The sequence below is a fragment of the Neopelma chrysocephalum genome, unplaced genomic scaffold, assembly GCF_003984885.1.
Source record: "Neopelma chrysocephalum unplaced genomic scaffold, ASM398488v2 Primary Assembly neopelma1_182, whole genome shotgun sequence".
Taxonomy (NCBI): Eukaryota; Metazoa; Chordata; class Aves; order Passeriformes; family Pipridae; genus Neopelma; species Neopelma chrysocephalum.
The window spans coordinates 146,413-154,235 of NW_020897844.1; positions in this window are offsets into that span (position 1 = coordinate 146,413).

A 7,823-nucleotide genomic window follows, 5' to 3' on the forward strand; every position below is an offset into this window, starting at 1 on the left:
AGGGGTCCGCACCGGCCGCGCTCCGCAGCCGCGGCAGGACCGCGATCGGCCGCTCCCGGGCTCTCCCGCGACCGCGTCGCAGTTGCCGAAACTTGGGATACGAGTCGGGACCGAGCCCGCCAGCCCCGTGCCGGGACGAGCCCCCGCCGCCCCGGGGGGGCAGAAGCCCCGCCCGGCGGATCGGGTCGGGTCGGGACGGGTCCAGTCGGTTCCCCTGCGGTCCCTCAGCTCACGCGGAGCCCCGAGCGGCCCCGCCCCGCGCTCAGGCCTCCGTGGGCCCGGGGGCGGTCGCCCATTGGCCCCGCTCGCACGGGCCCCGCTCGCCGCTCCTTTGTTTCACCGAATTTGTGAATGAAGCCCTGTGTCGGGGCACGCCCGCCAATCACAGCTCGCTCCGGCCCTCGCCCGCTGAGGAGTGGGAGGAGCTTCGCCCTAGAGGACCAATCACATCGCAGAGCTCTGCCATTCACCCCCTCGCGGAGCTCCCATTCATAAAAAAAAGAAAAATCTCCCGAAGTTCATTCATGAGGCCGCACGGCCGCTCCCCCGGGCCCGCGGTGCGCGCAGCAGTTGCTCAGCCCGCACGCTCGGACTCCCGCGGCGGCCCTGCCCCTTCTCACGCACATCGCAGTAGTTTTCAAACACTCTTCAGGTAGGTTCAGTTCTGTTCCGGGGAAGCTTCAACAAGAATTGGAAAAAAATCTCACTCATGGAACTGGAGAAAGAATAACTAAAGCCCTGGCTGCCAAAATCAGTTTTACTCATACCAGTGTTAAGGGACAAGAACACACACACAAAAAATAATCTAATCCGGGGATTTGCACACTGAAAAAAGTGGTTTTGCTTTTCCACCTGCCACGTGCTGTCTCCTGGGTCATGTGCATGTATCCTGCTTTTTTTTTTTTTCCAAAATTTCTCCTTTAAACTTCCACGATAATATTTAACATTTATTGATCCTATTTTTTTCCTGCAAAATATATCAGTGACAAGTGAGACCTGGTGATAATACAATAATTGTTCATGGAATGTCATCTCCTGGAAGAGTAGTCAAGATTAAAAGAAGACAAGGGGAAAGTTATCCCTAAGGCTAAATGGAACCTGTACATTTTGGACATTTCTGCTATAGCTCACAACCCCAGTTCACTGTACTGCTTTGGGAAAGGGTGTTTGTGATGTTTAAGTACCTAGTCAATACATAATTTTGATTTTTCTGCTGCTAGGCTACAGCTTCCCACTGTGCCAGGAAACTTGGCTGACACACAGCTCTGACATGTCAGTGGGAGCAGAATGACATGTGCAGAACTGTCAGGAAGTTTATTTACATCCAGCAACTGCTCCCACATCCCCAAACACTGTAGATGTGGTTAAATGCATCACTGGAATCCAAACTTACTAAAGATAGTCCCAGGATGCAAGGAAGTGTCTGAGTAGGTTTCTTGCACCTTGTGGCTGCCTGAAACACAACACAGACTCTGGAGAGAGCGATTTGGTGTAAGGTCTTGTGAATAAAATACCCCTTTTTAAGTATTCATGACAACCACTTTTTATAATGTTCTGAATGAGAGAAGGCAGTTCAGGCACTCTGTCTGCAGGAAGGAAGCAATTAAATTATTAGCACTTTGAGAAATTAAATTATGTGAATTATGGCAGAATAAGTTTAGCAAAACGCTATAATGTAAGAAAACAATTAAAAAGAGTTATATAAGGTTGGGTGGCTTCTTTATTGTGATAGAGTGTGCTGTTAATTGATGGTCATATTGCTATAATGTACCAGGGCAGTTGTAAGAGCAAATAGAGGAATCTCTGCACAGGATGTATGGAGATGAAGTGCAGAGAAAGGGCCATGTCTTCTAGGGAAAAAGGAATGAGCAGTAGACTGTTACCCTCCATTAATTTTCCTTATGTCTTATGAAAGGACATGAAGAGAATGACAGGGAATTTCTCTGTACTTCAGCTTCCAAGGCCTGATGCTGCAAAATCACGTTTAGTGCTCCTCGTGACAGTGATGGAGGAAGCAAAAGTGGTTCAGAATTGGATTCTGGAAATGGGAGAAGCAGAGAGGTTGCTCCACTGGCACTGGCAGTGGAGCCATGAAGTTCTGTACCAGCCCTGCCACTGGCATCCCATTCCTTTCTGAGAGTGCTCATGAATCTGCAAACCCTCCTGGGCTGTTCATCAGGTGTTTTCTGAAAGCTGCTGGAAGAAAATGATATCTTTTCTTTTAAGCACATTGCACTTTGTTTAGCACAAAGAGAAGCAAGTATTTTCTGGCCAGGAAAGCAACTGTATTAGAGGAAAGGAAATTAAGCTAGAAGTAGTAAGTCACAAATCACTTCCATTGTTGCTCTTAAGAATCAGTTTCTTAAAATCTGTGAAGATAACTCTGCACTTGCTGGTGCTCATGGATTTTATACTATGCACAGGTAGTTTCACCCCTTCTGCTTATTTATCATGGCCCATGCTTTCACTGGGGTCCTGCCCTGCACTGTCATGAAGCTCAGAAACAAGCCCCAAAAACTAAACTACTATGGTGTCCTAGAGAGCATCCTCCAGAGCAGATCAGGACCATGCTGTGCACACAGGCAGCTCCCCAGTCTGTCCCTGGGACTGAGAGAGGCAATGGGGCAGGCACTGACAGGCAGGAATCCTGCTTGCAAGTCCACTGCCTGCAAGCCCTGCTCTCTTTCCCTTTATTTGCTCTATTCCTCATTTTTTACTTAAAACAAATTAAAATAAATTAAAATTCTGCTTTAAAACACTCTGCTCAGTTATGCCTTGAAAGTGGTGATCTCCTGGCTTTGTCTGTTCATGTGATGCTGGCTGCTGTGCAGGGCTTCAGGTGGGGATATTTGTGTGACTGCAGGAATGACTAAACACAGAGATAGGAAGGGAACAAGGTGCCACATGTCACAAATAGGGGATTTTATCAGCAACACTTTGCCATGCAGCTGATCTGGGGTACTGAAATGGAAAAGAACAAAAGCAGATGACTTAATAACAGGATAAAGAATGTGCTAGTAATTAACAAACACTCAATCAAGGCAGGAGAGAGAAACCTGCCTTCACTTGTAGATGTACAGAGACAGGGTACCAAAGCAAGACTCACAGCTGTTAACAGGTACGAGCAACTTGTGACATTATGGTTGAAGTAACCACCCATAAAATCTAATCAATGAAATCCCTTTTAAGTTGGTTGGATCAGTGACCCAGAAAATAGCTCCCCTGCAGAAAAGGAAATGATAGTCTATAAAGTGAGAACTCAATGGGAAAAATCTATTAAAGTGAGGGAGCTTTAAGGAGACCTTTGGTGTTAACTGAAACCTTTTGGAAAGAAGCCACAAAACTCGGAGCAGACTTTTAACCCTCCAGCTGCCGCCGTGCCAGAAAGGGCGTCCCCGGCGAGACCCAGCAGGGGGCGAACCGGGAAAGGAGGATGATCCGGGCGGGAATGCGGCGGGAGCACCGGGGATGGGGTGGGAGAGTCGGGGATGCGGTGGGAGAGTGGGGGATGCGGTGGGAGAGTCGGGGATGCGGCGGGAGCACCGGGGATGCGGTGGGAGAGTTCTCGGCTCAGCCGAGAAGTTCTCAACAGAATTGCAGAGTATCCAGCAAAGCGGGTGGTGATGGTTGCAATCAGTACTCCAGCGACGGGCTCATCCTGCAACACTTTGAACTCATTTTTCCCCCGCCTAGAATTATCATTCAGCTTTTTTTGTCCAGTTAGAACCCTTGGCACGGCATCCTGAGCCCAGGACAGCACAGAAGATGAACTTGATGGACTCAGGAGTGCATTACGAAGGAATGGGTTTTCATACACCCAACTAAATTTGGGGGAAAAAATTAATCCACTTTTCATAGGATTCTTTTTTTGGTCTGAAAATCAGCTTTCTGTTCTCTTTAGGCAGTAGTGATTAATTGTTAAGACTAGAAGACAAAAAGGAGACTCTCTGCCTTGCCTCTTCTGACATATCAGAGTAATTTCCTGAGAAGTTAAACAGGGATCCAACAGTCATGGGAACATAATTAAATTACAACAAAATGAGAAAAAGCATTTTGAAAGAAATAATTAATTCAGACCTCCTGAAAATCAGACAATATAGAATACACTATGCATTAAATTCCAGGTAGGATTAATTTTGTTCAATTACTTTGTAAAATATTTTTTTAAAATGCTGGGTCATCTGCCATCCACATTCATTACATAAAAATTAAGAGAAATTCAGTGATGTAAAATAAGTCTAGTATCTAGGAAGATTAGTTATCCAGAGCTAGATCTTGATCAATCAATATAGACTTCATTCTTGCACATGAATCACAGTTAAGAAGCAAAGAACATCCGTGTAGAAATAGAAGCATGAGTCAAATGTGTTTCCACATTTTCAATTTTAAAAGTATTGGAAGTAATACAGCAAATCTGCCCCCTGGGACACTTGGCCCCTTTTGCTTTTATCTTCACTTGCTACCTCTGACTTTTATTACATGTAAGCAGGAAAGGGATGGGGGGAGAAAGCTTATAAACACTGGGAGACTGTGTGGAAAACGTGTAACTTCTGCTCTTTTTAGAAGTGGCAATAAAAATTCATGGAATTACAATTTGAGAAAACGTGTTTTCTAAAGAACCTACCTTGGGACTGGAAGGTCATAGAGCTGCAGGACCTGAGATATTTCTTCCTGTAGTAATCACGTTAAAACTTCAGATTCTGGAAGCCTGAAAAGAGGATCCTACTTTGTCAGAATTTTACTTTGTTTTCTTTAAAAACTGTTTAGTCCTGGTGTTTGGCCAAGTAGGCTTTGCCAGAGAGAACTTGTTGCTTAGTGAGGAGAAGAAGTGAGTCATCCATTTGGAGCACTAGACATTTTCTGAATAGAGCCCTTGATGGGGTGGGGTTCATGATGCTTTGCCAGACAAATTGGTGTATGTCATACTGAAAACTTAAAGACAGACAAACATAATACATTTTAATTTTAAAGTCACTTTTTAAAAGCCATTTTAAGTCACATAATTATACCTCACAGAATAGTCCATTCTTTGTTCTGAAGAAGTAAGTAGTGTCTTCTTTTCCTGACTGTAGATATATTTATATGGCCCAACTAACCCCACTATAAATAATGGGAAAAGACACTTGTCCTTTCATGTTTCAGTACCTTACATGCCACTGGCCAAGATGTTCTGCCCTCCCTGGAGATGGGGAGGGGGCAGCTCTGCACGTTCTGTAGTGCAGGGATGATGAGGTTCCTGAGCAGCAGATGCAGAGAAACAGCTTTGTCCACTAAATCAAAGACCACATCCTGCACTCCTGCACCTCTGCCTGCCCAGCAGATCCCATTCCCCCTGCTGTATCTTCTGTGTAGAGGGCAGCAACAGTGCAAAAATCCTCAGCTCTGAACTCGATTGAAATTACTCTTTCACAGCAGCCCAAAATTAAAAACAATAATACAAATTTTTGAAACAAGCCTTTATTTTTCCTTATAACAGTTGTCAGTGTTAGAGTGTTTTAGGACTTGTTCACAAGAAAAAAAACAACCAATAATTTCCCAACCAACTCTGACAATATTTTAAAGCACCTACCAATTCCATTTGTCAGAGTTTTCAGTGTAAATTCATGGTCATGTATTGGCCAGGTCCTTCTTAGGGAACTCTGTTGCCTGTTCAGGTTATTGCAGCACTTTTCTCCTGTTCAGAGCACTTCCTTTTATTATAAGAGGCTGCAATGGCCCTTTCTGAAAGCTGCTGAGGTGCTGGAGCACAGGGCCTGGCCAAGCCTGTGTGTAACATCAGTAACACAGCAGAGAACTGGCTTGCTTTGAACTTTCACTCCATTGATCCACATCCTTTTCAATCCCTGTCATGTCCCACCTCGGGTGCAGCACAGGGTGTACCAGTTAAGATGTGCTTGGTCTGTTGGTAAGGATGGAAAGGAATTTTTGGGACCTATATTCAGTCCTTTTTTGCATTCCTCCCACCATCTGTACTCACCCCAGCTCATCTCCCCCTCCTTCCAGTGATGGAACTTTGTGCTCTGTCAGTGAAGGTGTCTCATGCAGCAAACCCTGTGCAGAGCAGAACCTCACAAGCAAAGACAACCCCCTGTGGCTCCTCTTGTTTACTCCAGCGAAGAAAGAAGTGATTAAAGAGGCCAGAACATACCTTTTCTCCCCAGGATACACAGGAGGAGCACAGCTGAGTAAATATCCTGTGTTATTGCAGTCTGCTTGCCTGGGAGTTAAACTGCAGGTAGCAAAGAGCTCTGCCAAATGCAGTGATTGCCACACTCCAGCCACTGACAATCTCACAGAGCAGAGCAAGTCAGAAAGATTTATAAGGACAAAGGTACATTCCTAGTGTTTCCTGGGCTGGAACTGGAGCTCTCTGGGCTTCCACTGAGGATAGGGGGTGATTCAGTCCAATATTCTTCTGCTCTTTCATCATGTGCCTTCAGATGAAGTCTCTGAGATACAGCAGAGATGATTCTGTGTAGGTTAGTTTTTGCATTGTCAGTCATCCCTGCACTTATACAGCATTTTACACACCCCCCATATTGGTTATTCTTTTCCCTAAGAAGCTTTTTATGTTTTGGGCTCATATCCCCGTGGAAGAGTATGTAAAAATGCTCTTAGGGAACAGGAAGGTAAAGGGTTGATGATACACTGTCTCTTATCTGGCAAGTGAAGGTGTGTGTGAGCAAGGTTGTGTTCAACAAGAAGCACAGGAACCCATGGAGAGCTTTTATAACCACCACTCCCGGGACTGCAACAATTTTTCTTTCTCCCCTTTCCTTCCTCTGCCTATTTTGATAGAGATGACTTTTCTGCTTAAAAAAAATAAATTGATATTGGGACAAAATTTTCACATGAAAGGAGTTCCGTGCTAATGAAGTATTTCTATTTTATAGCTTGTTTTGCTTCATTTGCACATGTGTCTTTTGCTTTCCCTATTAAACTGTCTTTGTCTCAACCCATGAGATTTTTCCCTTTTACCCTTTGGATTCTCTTGCCTGTCACACAGGGAGGGGGGAAGTGAGCAAGTGGCTGTGTGGGGCTGAGCTGCTGCCTGGGGTTGAGCCACGACAAATGGAGACCAAAAAATTAAACCAAAGCAATGAAAAAGGAACAAACCCAAGTCTTCAGGATGTGTACAGTCCTTAGGTCTCAGTAATAACACACCATCAGGACATGACTGCTTCCTTTCTGGTCTTTTAGGAAAGCAGCACACACAAGGCTGATTTCCAATGATTGCAGACCCAACATATCATATATTTCCAGGCATTTACAGAATGCATTAAGGTTAAAACTGAGAGTAATGTCTGGAGGAATCTTGAGCAGCAGAGGGAGTAATGTGAACAGCATCCCTGTCTTTTCACAGAACGTGATCATTGTTGGTCTCGCATGCACCATTTTTTCTGTGACACAACAAGGGACAGCCCTTTGTAGTTGCTGTAGCAGCAGTGATAGTGTATTTCCTGAAATAAGACATTTTCAGGATTAATTGTAAGACTCTGACTCCTCTACAAGCTTGTTGAAGTACGTCTTGGTATTGGAGAGCAAAAGCGTAGGCCCAGAGTTTGTGATCAGCTCCTGGTTTCACTGGGCTCATGAGTGGCTGCATCTTCTGTAAACAAAAACAGGGCATGAAGTTACCAAGAATGGAGAAGTAGAGTCCTAATTAGGGAAGAAAAAAAAACCCTGTGATTTTTTTCCAAAGAAAGTCAGTATTGAATGATTTTGTTTTCATGTTCTGTTTAACTGTTGAAGTGTGATAAAGTGCCTTGGACTTGATAACAGAGTAACTCTTCCGTAATCCTTTTCTAAAGCCCACAGAGAAA